General features: G+C 39.2%; 1 long non-coding RNA gene across 1 annotated transcript; it reads right to left on the bottom strand.

Moving 5' to 3' along the window:
- Positions 1 to 6761: 6761 nt before the first annotated feature.
- LOC130415527 (uncharacterized) lies at positions 6762 to 7211 on the bottom strand. The gene is made up of 3 exons (XR_008905938.1): positions 7124 to 7211; positions 6984 to 7028; positions 6762 to 6868 (listed from the first exon to the last, which is right to left on the bottom strand). It is a non-coding gene; the product is annotated as an uncharacterized LOC130415527 (long non-coding RNA).
- Between the last annotated feature and the right edge of the window lie 10387 nt (positions 7212 to 17598).

Below are 17598 nucleotides of genomic sequence, written 5' to 3' on the forward strand. Positions count from 1 at the left end.
TCCCAGGTGATTTCACCTACCTATGTATAAATGTATATGTATTTTGGATAAAAGCGTCTGTCAAATGCATAAATGTTAATGTAATTATAATTTCGGTAAACACTATCAAGTTGTTTTGGCTCAACAAAGTGCTAAGCAATGCAAAATGATAGTCTTGGTTACGGATGTAACCTCAGTTCACTGATGGAGGGATCGAGACGTATTGGGGTTCGTCTCAAGAACCTATCAACATCTAAGAAGTTTAGAAAAGGCCAATGAAACTGTCGAATGACATTTGCATGCCAGACTCCGCCCCCACATATTCTGGTATAAAAGGGAGATGGAGTGCTGCATTCATTCACCTTTGGGCTGAGCCGCCAGAGACCTCTCTCGACCTTGCAGCAGGCGGCACTCATTGTGGCATTAAGGACACAAAGACGATCCCTTTCTGTCTGTTTCTCGACGTTGTGTCGAAAATAGCACGTGACCCACCTAGGAGGGTGGGTGCCGGCCGCCAGCCTTACCCTGAAAGACTCAACCTGTGGTCGGATTTAAGTGGAGGCTGTAGAACCTTGCAAAAGTGTTGGGCATGGCCCAACCTGCAGCTCTGCAGATGTCTGCAAGAGAGGCACCCTGAGCCAGTGCCCACGAGGAGACTATACTCCAGGTGGAGTGAGCTCTCACTGCCAGTTGGCACGGGCGATCTTGGGACCGGTAAGTTGTAGTCATGGCATCCATGATCCAGTGCTCCAATCTCTATTTTGAAACAGCCCTCCCCTTCTGGTGACCTCCAAAACAAACAAAGAGCTGCTCAGAGCTCCTGAAGCTCTGTGTGCGCTCCAAGTAGAGGCGCAATGCGCTAACTGGACACAACACGGATGATGTTGGGTCGTCCTCCCCAGTGGGGAACGCCTGCAAGTTCACCACCTGGTCTCGTGTGGGGGGTGGTGGGAACCTAGGACACGTAGCAATAGGCAATCAGTGGACGTAGGCAATCAGTGGACACGCAGAATGCTTGTGGGTCCCCTACCCTCTTGTTGGAGAAGAGCACCATCAGTAGAGCCGTCTTCATGGTGATGTGAGAAAGAGTGGCATCCACGAGGGGCCCGCCAGGACCACATCAAGGTCCCAAGAGGGTAAGGAGGGCGGACGATGTGGATTCAGCATTCTAGCGCCCCTTTGGAATCTAATGATCAGGTTGTGCTGTCCTAGAGACTTAACAGCGACTGGGTCGTGATAAGCGGTACTCGCGTCTACATACACTTTCAGTGTGGGAGGGGAAAGATTACTCTCTACTCTCTCTGAAAAAATAGCACGTTCCCGCTCGAAAAACTCTGTGGGAGAGGGAGGAAAATGTATACTTCAGCGCAAGTTCCGTCGGGAAGACTTAATATCATATCACTTACTACGTGTAGACCAATAATCAATCATCACCTGACACTTGGAGTATATAAGATCGCCACTTATCCTTTGTTAGAGTTCGCAGTTGAAGCAGCTGATATTAACACACTCCGACCAGTCATGACCAAGGACGTTACAGAGGATAATCATGACTACACTGCTTTTGATTATCATGCTAGGCTTACTCGACTGCAACCTTTTTAGCTCATATAGGACTTGCTTTCCAGAACTTCTGGGTTGTTTAATACATTCCGTCACTCAACTCTCATATAGTGATGGCAGGTGTTTCGTTCAAAAGTCTCAAACACTGCAACGCTGTCTCAAACTCCGAGATGCGTTCATGTTAAAGGTTTCAAAGTACTTTAATATGATCAACTTCTTATGCAGCGCTTGTTCCTTAAAGTTACCACAATTTCGACTTGATTTAAGCATCCATAAGACCCAATCACAATGGTCTCGATGGGACTATAGTGCATGGTTACATCGGATCCCTTTCTGGCGGATGTTCAGCAAAGGTCAGCATGATGATTTCGACAACTGATCCCAGTTTCCAAACTCTTTTCCGAAATGTCATAGTGTTTTAGCATTCATCATGTCATGTTGTTCTATCGGAGGATCGGTCATACTTCCCTTTCAATAACTGCAGAGTTTAATTATGATGCAAACTCAAGTCACGTTTAAGGTATTTTCATGCATGTACTGGAGGCGTGGTCCTTTTTCTCAATTATTAGTCTCGATCACATTCTATCAGCACTGTAGTTTCGCTCTTGGGCGTGGCGGCTTTATCTTCATGCTGTGGCATATCATGGTTTTCATTTATTTTTGCGGCCGATCAAGGCTTTCGTCTATTTGCTCCGGCCTGTCAAGGGCTTCGTTCATATTGTGGCCTACAGAGGCTTTCGTACTGTGATAGGTATCGAGGCCTTCACACCTTCGTTGCAGACTATTGAGGCCTTTGTCCCATGTAGTGGCCTATCGTCATTCATTTTCCACAGGATATTCAACAGTCCTCATTTACAACCGTATCTCCCTACGGTTCACCCATACAATTTTATGGACACAATGAAGTGCTCTTTCACAAGTATCATGGTTATATGTAGCTTCGCTAATGATTTGGCTGGTTTTCATAATTATCAAGTATTTTCATGCATCTACTGGTGGTGGTGGTGTCTTGTTTTCTCTTTCATTATTCTACAATCACGTTCCTACTAGTCCGTGCAGTCGTTCATATGCAGGTTGAGGCTCCATCTTCAAATCTTCATGGGATAATTTGAGCAGACCTCTATTGGCTACAGTATTAGTTCACAGGGTTCGACAGCAGCTGGAGATAACTGGGGAGAGCAGGCAGTGGGCCAAACCACTGTAAAACTTAAAACATTCTTTGAGTTTGTATTTTCTTCTAATTACAAAATTAGTTTAGGTAAACATAAATATATTTATGACAAAAGAGAATACGAGTTTAATTGATTTAAGTTTAATTGTCCCCCCGGGATTAACTCCTATGCCCATATGTACGACCCTCAAGAGATCATCATTCCACAGTTCTTTGTGTTCAAGGGTGTTAATGGAATCTGACTCCTTCCACATTGCAGCATAGCTCAGTCTGACCACTGGAAGATGTGTCTCCACTGGACTGCTCACACGAGCTTACGGAACGTAATTATCACTAATACAGCCTCCTTCCAGATAACTTGGCATTAGAGTATTCCAGGGGTGTCTGAAGTTGAAGATGGATCAAAACTCACCGGCCCTCCAGGACCAAATTTTGACTTCTGTACTTTGTATTTTGTCAGTTTATGTGGATATTGGTTGCCTTTGGTATTATATAGCTGTTTATCAAGTAGATAGCAGATAACCAGTGTTGGGAGTAATGCGTTACAAAAGTAATGTATTACGGCAGCGTATTACTTTTTGCTGTAACACAGTAGTGTAAGGCATTACTAATTAATTTTCATTAATATTTTACTCTGTAAATGTCCAGTAACGCATGCGTTACAACAAACGTGACACTAACAAATCAAAAATCTGTGAAAGTAAGTTCTATTTCCTGTTTGTGCATAGACGAGTGTGGTGTCATTCACCTCCCTCTGGGTGGTGGAACTTTGTATTTTGTATCTTAATGTGTATTTATACTCGGATGATTACCTGGCAACTCCAGGACCGGAGCCGTTTAAAAAAATGTGGGGAACGAGTGTCTGACAAGCAGGCTACAGGGAGGGACGCGGGATCTCAGCTCTTAAGCAAATTTATGAAGAGAAAACACGTTTCTCCACAATTTCCGTGCAGGGCCTCAAGCACACATGGTATCTTTTAAAAAGGGACACTCCACCCAAAAATGAAAATTCTGTTATGGATAACTCACCCTCTAATTGTTCCAAACCTGTATACATTTCTTTGTTAAATTCAACACAAAGATATTTGGTAGAATGTTAGCAACTGAAATAATTTCTTGATTTCCTAAATCCCCCTAAACATATTTTGAGTTCAACAGAGCAAAACATATATATAATACCTCGGAAACCCTTCAGATAAGTAAATATAGTAATAGAAACTTCTTTTGGCAGTTGTTCATTTTGATTTGACACCAGAATATAATTGGGCTAGTTTTCATTCCTTTTGGGCGGGTTTCAGGGGGCATTGGGGTGCTTTCAGGAAGCTACTTAGAAAGATCCCTGTGACCAGCAGCAATGACAAGGTAAGCTAACGTTTACATTATGACTTGCTAGAATTCTATATATTCTAGATCAGTGATGGGATGGGACTATTTTGTATTGAAATACCTATTACTTTTTTATTGTATTTTGTATTTAAATATGTTTAATCTTCGTATTTTTTCCAAACTAAAATTCTTTTTACCAATCAACTCCTTATTAGACTGCATCGATGGGCAGTGTTTCAAATGCATCCATTTGAAATACAAAATACTATTTTAATATTTGATTGCATTTAATCTTTGTATTATTTTGTATTATTTTTTGTATAGCCTAGTTAATAAAAAAATCAGCAGTCAAATAATGGGTTGATTGGCAGAAATTTTTTTTTATTTTGAAAATACAAAAATACAAAGACATTTTTTAAAATGTTAAATTCTACTTCTGTAGTTATCTTGGTGAAAGTAAATCAAAAGTAAAACAGGAGTCATTTAACGTTTTAGAATTCGGAGACAGTAATATTGCAAGGTAAGTGATTACTTTTGAATTACAGTAACAAGTAATCTATAAGGTATTACAGTTTGTAAATAACGTGCACAACACTGCAGATAACCCAGGTAATTAACTCTCTCCAGTTTACATATTTCTTATTGTATCTTATCGATTTGTATTGGTAAAGTGAAATTGCCCAAATTTAAATGGAGGGAGATGTCATCTGATACACATATACACTCATTCACTCATTAAAAATGAAGCATTGTATTATGTATGGTGACTAGCAGGCCAAGGACCAATCAGCGTTGCCATGGCAACGACTCAATCAAGCCGCCACACCTGCCAGTCGTCAGCACCTGAACCCCATCATGCTCACGCTATATAAACAAAAGAGAAAGAAGAGACGCAGGGCTTGTTCTCTTAAATGACACTTCTTGATTAACATTGTGTTATCTTCTTTAATACAGAGTCTAGTGGCTGACGAATGGCAGACACTTCTAGCTACCCACACAGCACCAAACTTTTACACTCCCGGAGCCTCACCAAGCACGACCACACATGGGAACTGGATGAGCTAATTCCCCTACAACTAACACCACCTGTTTCAACCTCTTCCATATTCAATAAATCTCCCTCCGGGCCTGTAAAATTGAAGTACTGTGTCTGCTTTGCTTTCTGCCCGCTACAGTACAAATATTATTAGCATCATGAATGATTATGATGAATTGTCTGCACAGTACCTTATAAACGACATTGCCTCGGTAATTGAGTAATTGTGTTATATCGAGAAGTTGCCACTCTCCTGGGATCTTAAAAGACTGCGTGTATGCAGAAGTACTGTCTGAATAGCCGTACATGTTTATCTCGAAGTCTGTGGGCAAATATTAACAAAGGAATAACATTTCAATTTGAATATTTATTTATGTTACATTGAAGTTAAACACTTCTAAATGTCACTTATAACAATTATATTTCATATACAAGTACACATGTATGCTTTCAACCCATGGTCGTACCTCCAAATTTACTGTTTTTCACACAACGAAAAAAGCTTTATCTTTTATGAATGGATAATTATTGTGTGTGTGTGTGTGTGTTTGCACTGATTTCAGGGTTTTAGATTTACCTCTATAAGTGTAGGGTCGAAAGGTTAGATTGCAGACTTGTGTATCAAAGGGAAACCTGTACAGATCCATGCTACAGGCAGTGGTCAGAGATAAAATTTCCTCCATGCTTACAGAACCCGAAGAGTGAACCTCGACATATTGAGACTCTGCTGCTGCAAATTCTGTCTTGATACTAAAAGATCAAAACGAGATATGAGGCTGGATTTTTGAAACTGTTCTTAAGACAAAATATAAATTAATATAAAATATAGGAAGTTCCAAAAAAAGGTTCCTAAGTGTGATTGTCAAACATCATTTAAGAAGTTCTAAAATTGAATATCTTCATTTTTTTCTTAGAATAAATAACATGTTTTGTTAATCATGATACTGAGGTTACTATCCAATAAACTTTGTTTGTAACCAGCGCCTTACATTCTTATGTATATACATATTAGTGTGTGCTGTGTTAAAAGGCATTTACAAACGCATGCTTAATTGTTAGCTAGCATTATAATATATGCATTAATATGCTTTTGTGTGTTACGGCGTCATAGCATTTGTGATCCTCTGCCGTTATCCTAGAATAAATGTAAAATAATGTAAGGTTTAAGACAACTGTGAGGTATCCTTTAACTTTAAGATGTTACTTATCACAGCATTTGTTTTGAGAACTGGGATTCATTCTAAATTTTTAGAATTTCATTCTGAAATAACGAAGTTTACAACAACAAGAAAAAAGAAAAGCCAAAGTTAACAACACACCAAAATTAAGAAACCAACGAAAAAAGCTCAATCAGATGGAGGCAGATGCTCCAGTGAACATAACAATCTATACACATGTTTCCATAGGCGAGGTGAATTGCTGCACTGTCAATATATAATTAAATCAAATCCACATGCTTTGTACAAGTGCACAACTTGCAGTAGGTATGCCTATAAAATCAAAAACATAATGGTCCGCTGCACAGTCACATTGCTTATATTTTTGTTGATGTGCTGTGTCCTAATGTTGTGCACTTTGTTTTGCTTTGTACATTTCATTGGGCTGTGCACCTCTGAATGACTGTAACTATCCATATTACTCAAAGTTGTCATTAATTGCCAAAAACACTTTGAAAGTTCTTACCTTTCTTGAACGGCAATGTTTGGAGTCCAAAACAAATCTTTTCTTGTTGCAAATGTATAAATGCCACAATATTTTGAGCTGTCCCAATTCATCCTCATATCACTCCAACCCTAGAAAAGTGTTTGAAGATACAATTGACAATAAAATAAAGTGTAATATCATACAGTACATGGTGAAAGTTTATCAATCTGAGTAAAACTTATTAAATAGTTTTAAAACACTTACAGTGTACATTTTTAGTTGTGTTGTGATGCTCTGTGATTTTTCATTCTGTGGTTAAAAGCAAACGTTTAGTGGTGAAACTTTTTGACATTTCATGTTCATACTGCAATGATTAGTATGAGAAGGTAAATCATGTATCATACCACATCTGTGATGGAGGTCACAAACAGGAGTATATACATGCTAATAGGACCATTATTTTGAGTTACGGGCCGAATGTACTTCACCAGACTTTTGTCATTAAACAGGCCAAGATTTTCAAAAAGTGCAGCATGAGCATTATTATATTCTGAAGAGTTGCATCCTTGACCATCAGACACCCAACCTGTAGAAGTCACACATTATTTAATACAGTTCATCATATTCTGTAAGCAAAAATTAGTACAAAAAAATCTGGTAAAAACTTATTTGTTAACATTTCAAATGAAGCAGACATTTAAGATTGATAACAGTTAAAACATATTATATTGTTGATGTAAGAAATTCATCTCTAATGAGTTTCTAATTAGGGCTGATGCCACTAAGTGTTGAATCCATTAGTTCCCTTTCTGTCGGTCTCTCGACGTTGTGTCGAACCGACAGATAGGGTTCGCCCTTGAGAACCTATCACTTCGTGCCGAATGAAATGGAGATGGCGGTCTAGAGGGTTAAACCACTGAACTGCTAAATCAAAAGGTCGCTGGTTCGATCCCAGCAGCCACCACCAGTGTGTCCTTGAGCAAGACACTTTACTCCATGTTGCTCTAGGGGGATTGTCCCTGTAATAAGTGCACTGTAAGTCGCTTTGGATAAAAGCGTCTGCCAAATGACTAAATGTAAATGTATGTAAAATGAAATTTGCATGCCAGACTCCGCCCCCGGATATGAACTCTAAGCCGAATTACTGCTGGATTCTCGCCACTTGATGCAGCGGACTCTCCCTTTCGTGCGGCGTCTCTGCAGTTCCAGAAGTGTTTGAGTTTTTTCTCTAAAAGAGCAAATTTCTATTCTCATGGGTGCAATACACTCATCGAGGAGGGGGATGGAGACGATGGCTGCCTCAAATGTTGGGATTCCAGCACGCTGGGGCAGCCGTTGAAGATAATTTCTGTCCGCACTGTGGGCGGTTCATGTTTCAGATGTTGCATCTCAAGGGTTGCGTTGTGTTGTGGGGACTGTTCCCAAGGGACTCAGCCACCACCTTGTCTGCTTCCCGTTCTGTGACAGCAGTACCTACGTCCCTGCCGTCCACTACGGCGAGCAGCGACGGTGATGTGAGGATTACTGTGAGCGTTAAATCCGTCACACACTGGCTCGCGGACTGTCGGCACCTCGTCTCGCCTGACCGTTCCCCAAGAGAAGGTCTCACCGTCTTGTTCCTCAACCACGTATCTGAAATGCTGCGTGATGATGAAATGTCCCTTGCAGCATCGGGGGGTGACTTACTGGCATCTGAATCCGACGATTCCTTGCAGCTCCCTCCTCCGGGAACAAGCTCAGGAAGAAGCGGATGTCAGAATGTCAGCTATGCTTTCCCAGGCCTTTCTTTCTTTGATGGTGGGGCAGGTGGAACGTGCCGTCGGCAGACGGCAACCACCTGGGGGGCTCGATCTAGACTCCCGTCCAAATCGTGTAGGTTTTCTCCGGTGACCTCCTCTCATGAAGCCAACAACAGCCCACTTCAAGGAGTTTTTCTATCCCTCTGGTTGTTTTTCACAGCGGCTCTCACCCTCTTCACGACAGTGTTTTTGCAACTCGAAGTTTCGTCATGACCAGATGCAACGTCGAGTATACTCAGCAGCCCTCAGCACTCGCGTTGAGCTGTATCGCCAGGCAGGTAAGTCAGCAGAGCCGATCTCATCCACGGGGGCATCCCCACGGCCAGAGATCTGCACTGCCAGCCATCGAACCACCCCCATGGCAAACAATGAAGCAGATCGTACCCCTAGTCCCCCTGTCACGGTCCCTGGGTGCTTGGCTCAAGCTTCCAACATCGTCAAGGTGGCTACGACAAATGGTCCTTCTCGGCTACTCGATCAAATTCACCAGACCTCCGCTCAAGTTGCGAGGCAACCACTAAACCTTGATCAGAGGCTGGGATGCTCCCGTCATACGGGACAAGGTCACCATCCTATTGGCGAATCTGATTGAGACCTTCCCTCCAGCAGAGATGTTCAACGGGTTTTAAAGCCTGTACTTCATCATCCCCAAATAAGGCTGAGTTTTGTGCCCCATCCTAGATCTGTGTACCCCGAAAAGGCACCTGCACAAGCTGCCTTTCAGGATGCTCACGCAGAAGCGCATCCTGGAGTCTATCAGATGTCAGGATTGGCTCATGGCAATCGCTGAAGGACTCTTACTTTCGTGTCTCAATTCTACCTCGTCATCCAGAGAAGACCCACGGAGTTGCACGACCGGGAACGTGTTGTCCTTTCTACAAGAGAGACTCGAGACTAACCTCTCCCCTTCCACACTGAAAGTGTATTTATTCGCTATTGCCGCTCATCACAACTTAGTTGCTGGAAAGTCTCTGGGACAGCTTGACCTGATCATAAGGTTCCTAAAGTGCGCGAGAAGATGGAATCCACCTCTTCCACGCTCAGTACCCTCTTGGGACCTTGCCTTTAGAGGCCCCCCTTCGAGACCCTAGGAGACGCAGCTCTTCCTCAATTAACGATGAAGACCGTTCTCCTGATAGCGCTCGCTTCCATCAAGAGGGGAGGCGACCAACAAGCATTTTCTGTGTCCCCTGATTGCCTAGAATTTGGGCCCGGCGATTCTCAAGTGATCCTGAGACCCCGGCCTGGCTACGTGCCCAAAGTTCCCACCACTCTCTTTCGGGACCTGGTGGTTTACTTGCAGGCGCTCCCCACTGGGGATGAAGACCCAACCCCATCTGTGTTGTGTCCAGTACGCGCACTGCGCCTCTACTTGAACTGCATGCAAAGCTTCAGGACCATTTGGCTGTTTCCAAACAGAGAGTAGCGCACTGGATTGTGGACGCTGTCACAACAATGTACCAATCCCAGAATCGCCCGTGCCCACAGTGAGAGCTCACTCCAACCGGGGTATAGCCTCCTCATGGGCAATGGCGAAGGTCGTCTCTCTGGCAGACATCTGCAGAGATGCGGGTCGGGCTACGTCCGACTGTCAGCCCGCGCCTTGCATGGCAAACATATAGGACCGACAGCCGGTAGGGCGTGTGCATGCGAAAGGACCCCCCCATAGGTGGGTCAGTGTAATACTTGGCCTCCGTTCTTCCCCCCACGTGGCAAAAAGAACAGGCATTCCATCCATCACTAAGCAAGCACCCCTGCGGGCGCGCAGGCAGATTAGCCCTGCCCCTAAGGCCGGGTACCTTCTGAGTTATCGACATATAGCTCTAACCGGACCTAGTCCTACCAGACGTTGTAAATCCCCCACTCGGGTGGTTCCTTCTGATGTATCCTCAAGATTGGTTTCCACCTTGACAACGCATGACCTTCCCTAGGTGGACCTCCACCTCTTAGTTAACTACTTCAGTCTGCATATTTTTCCCATGAGCTCTCCCCTGACGTCGAGACCATGCAGGTGTCTCCACTAGAACTCCTCCCTATGGTAGGAAGTGGTCTCTGTAGAGCATTCCCCATTCGAGGAGTGCATTTACCCAGTGGACTTATGGCTCTACCTTCGGTCCTCACGGGCGGCGGCCTTTGTTTCTCTTACAGCGAGAAGCCGCCTGTGAGGACCGAAGGTAGAGCTTTCCCAGCTTTTCTAAAAGCTCTGGGACCCTCTGCCTACAAATCCCATAAATTTTCATTCTCTCTAATTTTGAGTGTTATTTATGCAAGACATAATGTATCTGCCAAGGTGAATTCTGCTATAAAAACTGTCTGGAATCCAAAAAAAAATCACATAAAGAACTTTCATGAGAAAAGCCCAGTTTTCTTTCAGTTTTAAATATGTTCATACGGGATGAACTCGCAATTTGGCTAAATTATTTGTATATTTAATATCATACTGTTCATGTAAATATTAGGCTGATGTTATGTCCCAATTCAGGGACAAAAGAGTTTGTGGGTGACCAAGTTGAAATTCAATTTAGGGGTTAATTGTAAGTTAACAGGACTTGTAGTACCCGAAATACAGTGTTTTGTTTCAGCAGTCATGGGGATTGGACACACCTCGGAATGTTGCGACTAAAACCGTGTCTACACCTGACGCGACATTACATGACAAAAGACATTAGAAACGCATTTTAAACGCACCCATTTTAATATTACATTTGTCCACACTGAATTTGGCTGTCCCGTCCGGTGTAGACACGATGTAACAATTAGAATCAAGTATTCCAAAGTGCTTCATAAAAGACAATGCAATATATAAGATTTTTGATCGGACATTATAACGCATTAAGAATTTAGGCTACATAGAAAGTAGCTACATATTCTTTAAAATTAACCCAACACAGACACATACTACACAGAGAGGTAATAAGGACAAGACTCTATTCTCGTTTTGTAGTACTTTCAAATTAATGTGTTTTATCTGAGACAATGAAAAAATACAAACATTATTCAAAGTATAATTATTTTTAAAAGACTTACAGACTAATGAAAGAGACAAAATGAGCCATTGTAGGTACATGGTCAGCAGTTCTGCAAAATCTGCCCGAGAATGAAGATTGACTCCCACTGTCATTTGCACATATTTATACACTGTTAGTGCAAAACACGCCCCACTTGCTGCTGTTGTTCTTTTGTTTTTCCCCTAACAGAAATACAATTTCTATTTTTGTGTGCTTCAGAACTATATTCTTTGGTTCTAACCATTGTGATGAATGTTTAAGGGGGTTTGGGTGTGTAACTTACATTTATTCTCCTGTTCAAAAAGGAGTTATAACTGGACATCAACATATTTCTAGTCACCTGGTGTGCTCATAAAATGTAAATATTAAGGGGAATAAACTTGGTACATATTTTAGAGATATTTTAAAATAATTGTGGCCAGCGGGTATGAGGGAATCTTTTTTTCACAATGTTATATCTTTACCCACTTCCAATTGTTTTTATTTAATGAAATGTTGGATTTTGTAGATTTTTTAAATAAAAAGAGTCTTTAGATTATGGAACAAAATGTACCGCATAATTAAACAGAATTTACAATAGTAACTAATTGTAACAATAATGTACCTCTACAGTAAACACCTCTAGGTAATGGGCAACAAAATGCAAGGTTTGGGTAATAAAGGGGTAAGAGTAATTAAAATTTTAAAAATATGTATTTATGAGGAAACTGCATGTCATATAAACATCAAAATCAAACCACTCTTGAAATACTTGATAATAGTCTCAAAAACATTGATATTGCACATTTTACACATTAAAGGGACAGTTCATCCAAAAATAGAAATTCTGTCATCATTTAATCACCTTCAAGTTGTTCCAAACCTGTATAAATTTCTTTGTTCTGGTGAACAAAGAAAAAAGATATTTGGAAGAATGCCTTTACCAAACAGTTCTCGGAATACTTTGACTACAATAGGAAAATTGCTGAATCATTTTTTTTCTGTTGAACACAATTGAAGATATTTAGTAGGACAGCAAACAGTTCTGGGACACTTTTGACTATTTTATTTTTTCCTGTTATGGGAGTCAATGGGGTCCAAGATCTTTTTGGTTACTAGCATTCGTAAAAATATCTTTCTCTAGTTTGGAACAACTAGAGAGTTATTCATGACAGAATTTAAATTTTTGGGTGAACTATCCCTTTTAAACTCATGAAAATAACTCGTAAGTAAAAGACATACCTTGTGGCCAAAAATCCTAAAACCAATCAAATTGAAATTAATCCTAAAGTCAAAATGTAAAGAAATTGTGCAAAACTTAACACATCATTTCCCCATAGTTCATGTTTGCTGTCATAATAAAATAAGAAGCCTACAGTTAATTATTATCCACAGTAGTTTATTTATTGTTACACCGTGATAAGTATCGTTTTATAGCAGACTGCCGGTCATGCATTGCATGTAATATTAAAATAGTAACCCCTTATTTACTTACCCCTTTATTCCCCAAACTTTATTCTCCTTACAGATGTGTACATTATTGTTACAATTAGTTACACAGTAAAATGTGTTTAATTATGCACTACATTTTGGGACATAATCTAAAGCGTTACCAAAAGATTGAAAGGAGAAACAATTTAGAAATATTATGCAGATATATGAGCCTTATTTGCTCATATTTAAAAAGGGTACCAACAATTTATCAGACTTTTTAAAATAAGTTATAGATTTATACTGTGGGTCCTTCCTTCGAGGTCCTGACTCTCTGTGCCCATTAAAATTTCGATTTAGGGTAGGGGTGTAACATTATTGGCCTCCTTATCATCCCCATATGTACTAATTGGATTCGTAAATCTGTCTCCTCTCCACCAATAAACTGGTCTGTGGTGGGCATTCTGGTGCAATATTGCTGGCATCGCATCGTTGAGGTGGATGCTGCATATTGGTGGTGGTTGAGGAGATTCCCCCCTTCCATAAAGCGCTTTGAGTGTCCAGAAAAGCGCTATATAAATGTAATGAATTATTAATTATTATTATTATTACTGTACTGTATCTGTAAAAGTCTGCTACTTTTGTGTGATTTAATTGGCTGACCCAAATCTTAAAGAGACACCCTGTGGTTTTCCTTATTTAAAGGTCTAGTCTCAGTGCATATAGATGTAATAAGAATCTTTTCTTGGGTCAGTCAGGACTTGTGAGGGATTGCTGAGTTGTTGACAATAAACAAAAACAGCACTTGTCATTAGTGAAAAATGTCTGAGAGAAAAAAAATCTTCTGTTGATTTCAATATGCAACGTTAATAAAAAACTGAGAACAATGACCGAAAAAGATGACTGGATGACTTTTAATGGACCCACCATTTTGTTAGCACCTGCCAAATCAGCCTAACGTTCCTCTTAATTTACCAACGTATCAACACCTGCGGGATTTTTCCTAAAGTAACACGAGTTTAACAAACCCCTAAAGTAAAGAAAATCCTTCTTTGTAATTGCAAAATGCATGCAAAATTGCACCACCAATGACTAAAATAAATATGTATTTAGGGTGAAATGCTGCAGAGTCTTTACAATTAGTGCTGCAGAAAAAGACAAACAATTATTGTGTTGAATTAGAATGCATCAAGTGATGGACCCTATAATTTTAATGTATTGTGTCAGTTTGTTTACTAGCAAACAATTTCTGGGCATTAAGGGATTAGTTTAAGATTAGTCTGAAAAATAAATAATGCAAAACATTTTATACACACGCATAGTCAAATTCACAAGAACGAATCGATTTAGAAATATAGTCCATTGCATAAGTCAACAAATGCTCAATGGTTGAAATAGTCACGCATACTGTCTATACATTTCTATTGGACTTTTATTGGGCCTTTGTACAGCTACTCTTTTGCCGCCCTATTTTTTTTATATACAATAAAATTGTCTTTTAATATCATTTTAACTTACTTAACTTCGAAAATTAGTTGAAATGGAACGTGGGTTCTGTTAATGTTGGATATTTTAAACTGTATTCTGTGTGTTTACTCTTTACTCTTTTTCTTTTTACCCATTATGTAAGCACTAAAAATATATTTAGTAGCATAAAGAAATATCTTACTTGTAATCAAATATCTTTTTTTAAATAGAATAAAAATTATTACTGAATGTTCTTTAACATATTGCAAGAAATCACTTTACATGTTCAATGTCAATTTAAATTTTAAAATAAATTTAAAAGACATGGACCCTCATTCATGTGGGTGAAAAGACAAGGAAATTCCATTCACATTTAAATCAATGTAAATCAGCTCCCAAATGAGATATAAATGAACTCAAAACACTTTCAATAGACCAAAAGCTTGGGTGGCCATGGAATCCAGCTGTTCAAAAGGTACCACAGAGCTAGTTTTGGGTGTTATTGTTCAACTTTTCATGCAGGCTTCTGTAACTGGTCTGACTCACTGATATGAGTGTGCCTTGATCCGGATGTTTACAAGAGGACAGGAACAATGACAAGACCGGAAAGAGAGAGTATGGCGAGCCATAAGTCCCAAAATAGTCTCTCTCCAAATGAAACATGGGGTCCTGTCATGATCCCGCCACTAGGCCAAGAGAAACATGACCTTCTGTGACACTGACTGTGAAGCTTACCCTTAATATTTATATTAATTAAGTATGCAGTGTTATGAATAACAAAAACAATATATTGATTAGTATTTACGGGGAGGATAAAATTGTTTTTATGTAGTCAAATTTTCTAGACCTTGTGTGAACTCTAGCAGCTGCATTTTGAACTTACTGTAATTTGTTTAATGATGATTTAGGACAACCACTAATTAGTGCATTACAATAATCTAGTATTGAAGTCATACATGCATTAATTACATTTCTGCATCAGAAAAACACAAATTTGGGAGTCATTGGGAGTCGAATTTCGGTACAACATCGGAAGGAACCGATGAGCATAGTTGCCTTTATGAAGAAGCCTGTGAACACAGCCAACGTGGAATTGAAGTCAGTCTCGCGATGATCGACTCGCTTTGCCTCCGGACAGATTTTTCCTCTGGAGCTCATATTTCAGTTCAGCGTCAACACGACGAGGAGAAATTCTAATAAGTCACTTATCTATGCTGATTTTCCACAGAGTTCAGGCCCAATCCGATTGCGCGTCCTTATTATACATTATTTTATTGGTCAGCTCAAACTGTGACGGTGGGGTATGAGAGCCATCCACAAGTCTTCTAAACATAATTTCCACCCATCGTCTAAAAAATCACCGCTTCTTTTTTTTCTTACTTTCTCGCTCCTCCACATCTCGCAAAGTAAAATAACTATCTGTTATTATGCAACATTTTCAACAAAAATGATGAGATATAGTAGCCTTCTCTTAGTTATAATAATGATTATTTTGTTTAAAAAGGAATTAATTGATGATCAATATTATACAGATAATACTGTAAACACACCGCAGCTCTTGTGTTTCTCATCATTTGAGTGCAGATATTATGTAAAATTAATTTTGTATTGTGCAGTGTAAACAGCTTTATTCATTAGACGTTTTTTTTTTGCGAAATGAAACAGAAGTCAGGCATCGTTTAGTGAGGAATGTTCTCAGGCCGCTTTCATTATAGGCTTTTATTTGTGTCAAGTTGAAATAAATAGTTTAATAATGTGTAAAGCATAAATAAAATCAAACGCACACACATACTATATAAAAGGCAATAATCAACAATCATTTTTTGTTTTAATCTTGCAGTCTTCTGTAATGAATGGCTGTTTTTTTATTTATAGAATCATAAATCATTTAAATACTGCATGTATTGCAGTCATATATTGCAGTGTTTGTTGAATTTCAAAAAATCAAACCTCAAGAGTGAAAGTCAACATTATGAAAGACTGAGAGCATGACGATGTATTCATTTAAAAAATCTAAAAATAAAAAAAAATTAACTGAAAACAATTAAAATTAATTTTAATTATTTTTTAAAGATGTTTCATATGTTTGTCAAATTTAAATTGTGAATCAAAAACGATGCCTAAAAATATAGATATTCTTTCCATTTGTTCATTTAAAAGTTCAGCAACCTAAGCTGATGACTTGGCACATATTACTATCATCTGCATAGAGCTGACATTCAACATCAGGACAACAGAATGGAAGATCATAAACAAGCAAAAAAGTAAGGGACCTAAAATTGAGCCTTGTTGTATGCCCATTTTATCACTCATAAACCCTGATTTTGTATCCTCAAATTTTGCACACTGCTCCCTTTGATTTTAGAATAAACCACTCTATTGATTGTTTGCTAAAATCAAATGTACTTCCCTTTGATAAAAGAAAATTGTGGTTGACTGTGTCAAGGGCTTTTTATAGGTCGATAAACACATCACCGATCACATGCCCCTTATCCAAATAGTCCCTAGCCTTTTCTAATAAATAACAAATAGCCATTTCAAACTGATGTTGATGAATGAGATTAGTTTCTAAATAATTTGTTATAACAACTTTCTCTAAAAATACTAAAATTGATTTTAGACAATAATTAGAAATCTCAATAATTGGAGTCTTCGGACTTATAAAGTGGTGTAACTACTGCCTTTGTCCAAGCTTTTGGAAAAACACCTTCCCTGATTGATAAATGTATCGGATAACGGTGTCATCAAGGAACTATATATTTTATTTAAATTCATATCTAAATTTATAAACCTCAGTTTCGGTTGAATTTGGAAATATCTTTATGATTTTTGATATTTTATTTTCATCACAGAACAAATTTAATGGGACAACCTCCACCCTATTTGCTAATGCTCCAAATTTAAAACGTTGAGCTAATAAATCTACTGATCGAATAAAATATACAACAAACTCAGGTGGCTTTATTATTTATTACTTTGCCATCTAATTCTAACCTTTAATCACTTGTTGGTTTTGAGTCTTATTTGTTGAATTGTTTCCTTAGAACTATACCTTGTCCTCTAGCACTCTCAGTGATATAGCAAATCTCAGTGTTGAGTGGTGGTCATGTTTCTGTTCTAATTTGTGTAATAAGTGAGTCAGTATTGTTATGATTCCGAGTAAAACAGGACTGAAGCGCTGGATCAGTTGACAGA

The sequence above is a fragment of the Triplophysa dalaica genome, chromosome 1, assembly GCF_015846415.1.
Source record: "Triplophysa dalaica isolate WHDGS20190420 chromosome 1, ASM1584641v1, whole genome shotgun sequence".
NCBI lineage: Eukaryota > Metazoa > Chordata > Actinopteri > Cypriniformes > Nemacheilidae > Triplophysa > Triplophysa dalaica.